Source organism: Genypterus blacodes, unplaced genomic scaffold (genome assembly GCF_046128005.1).
Source record: "Genypterus blacodes isolate CSIRO-AG114 ecotype Tasmania unplaced genomic scaffold, CSIRO-AGI_Gbla_v1 ptg000620l_1, whole genome shotgun sequence".
Taxonomy (NCBI): domain Eukaryota; kingdom Metazoa; phylum Chordata; class Actinopteri; order Ophidiiformes; family Ophidiidae; genus Genypterus; species Genypterus blacodes.
This window is the reverse complement of record NW_027467338.1, coordinates 20001-22500: the sequence shown is the minus strand read 5'-3', so window position 1 is coordinate 22500 and position 2500 is coordinate 20001.

Sequence of the window (2500 nt, the reverse complement as noted above, 5' to 3'; positions counted from 1 at the left end):
AGACCCCCCCCCCCCCGTCCCTCCCGGTCCCAGCTGCGTCCTAAGCGTCGCCCCTGGGCTGAGGCTGCGGCCGGGGAGCGAGGAGTCTGCGGGAGTGACCCTGCTCTCCCTAAACCCTGCAGGAATGTGTGGATTTGAGTGAGTGGTGTAACCAGAGAGCCGCTCGGCCATCTTTAAGCCCATAATGGAGCCACTTCCTGTTGATAATCAGTTTGTTGTGATCTCGCGCCGCCTTTGGGATTTTGACACTTTTATGTTGAGTCCTAGAGGGGAGCGAGGTGTTATCACCGCTCTGCTCTGGGGCTCCATGACGACGCTCTGCACCGCCATCAAAGACCCACACGCCAACAAATCCACCTTTTCTCTAAATGAACCAGACTGCTCCAACTCCTCCAGTCAGTCAGTCAGTCAGTCAGTCAGTCAGTCAGTCGCTGGGCCGCTCTCTCCTGCCTGCTGCTCTGCTTTGACTCATTCATTCATTTTCCGTTTGCCTCTCTGGCAGAAACTTTCAGTCCCGACTCGAAACATTAAGTCTTAAAATGAGCCGGATTAAAGGACAAGTAGCCGTCTGTCCCGCCTCTGTAATTCAATCTTTAAACCTTTATTCTAATTATTTTTTACTAGTTTAAAGGTCAGACTTGTTCCAGAGCGTCTCATGAAGTCATTTTGCTCTCCAGGTGTTTCTACGCCGCTCTGGAAAACTTTTTGAACCAGTTGACTGAATATTTAGCTTGTTTCTGGTGGATTTTGATCTTTGATGCTGCAGCAGGCTCGGGGTCTCGCCTCACGACCTCACGACCGCCACTTCACTATTAAACAAAGGCACAATGTCACTAAACCTCTCCAGTGTTGGTTGATCTGGTCTTTATAGATCTGGTCTTTATAGATCTGGTCTTCAAAGACTTTATGACCCCCAATAATAATAACAACAACAGTAAAAGAGGTTTGAAAACAACCCGCCTCTCTGCTGTCGTCACGTTTACAGGCCGCCTGCACAGGCGCGACCCGGAGCTCCCGTTAATCGTTGCCACAGTGCGTGGCCAAACGGCGTCACGACGCGGGATCAAGAGCTCTCAGGGCTCGGCTGGGCGTGGCAGAGGAAACGCTCCAACACGGGTCCAGAGGTCTGCTCAGTGTCCAACATCAGGGCCTGGTAACGCAGCGAGCAGCCCCGTCTGTCTGTCACACAGGACTGCTTCATCTGACTCCTCCCCCTCCCCCTCCCCCTCCTCTTCACTTCTGTCACATCCCTCAAGTCAAGCAGACAAAATCTCTCCTTAATCCCCCTGATACAGAGCCCCCCCCCCCCCTAACTCCCACACACACATCATCACCACCAGGCCCCCCCCCCGTCTCGACACCATGAATAGGGCGTCCTGCGTCTCGTGAAAGACGTGGGGAGACGTTAGGGGTAAAGAAGCGAGTGAAAGCCGCACACTGACATGCCAATTGGAGTCATTATGGGCTTATGGGCTCCTCACACACTCCTGAGGACCTCATTGTCCTCCTGAGAGCGCTGGGAGGACGTCATACACACACACACACACACGCTAAGGGTTCTGTGTATAACGTGTTTTCATGTTTGAAGGCTCGGTCCTCTCGTACGCTTCCACACGTGGAGTCAGGCCGCAGCGCCGCGTCGGCCATTTTCCCACTGGAACTCAAACCTCAGAACTGAAACCCTGTGGGACCGCTCCGTCTCCCACCGTCCTCTCTCCCGTCCGTCCCTCCCTTTGATGTCCCCGCGCCCGGAGTGTGATTTGTGGGTTCGGCCCCGTCCTCCCTCCGCAGCCTCCGGACCCTCGGAACACGGCGGGGGGACGCGGTGGGAGTTCCCAGGGAGTTGGAGTAGGAGCGGGGAAAGGAGGAAAGGGGGGTGGTTGTGTGTGTGTGTGTGTGTGGAGGGGGGGGGGGGGGGGGGGTCAGACCACCACAGTGCTGGGGAGACCCCTGTCTTCCTCCGAGCCGGTTCCCACCGCTCCTTACATGGCACACACATGTTGAAAAGGTCACGTCTTGATAGACAACAGAGCACCGGCAATTACGCTGCTATTTCTCAGTGGCTGGAAGTCCCCTGCTTTCACTGTGTGTGTGTGTGTGTGTGTGTGTGTGTGTGTGTGTGTGTGCAGGGAGAGAGTGTGTGTGTGTTTTTTTTACTTCATAGAGAATAAAGAGGCAGTGTTTTAAGGGGAAAAGGAGCCGGGACAGGGGGACGGGGGGACGGCGTGTTACAACGTGCTTAGATTGCTGCTGCATGTGTGTGTGTGTGTGTCCATTTGTGGAAATGGGAGAATGTGTGCAGGTGTGTGTGTGTGTGTGTGTGTGTTTGTAAAGGTGATTTCATCTCTTTGCTGCGTCCTTCTGTCCCGCGTCTCTGACCTGAGTGACGGGTCAAAGCCTGGACCCCACAGGACCCTGAGGTAGAACCTGCACACACACACACACACTCACACACACACACACACAGGTCTAAAGTTCACATGCAGATGCTGCTTCTGTA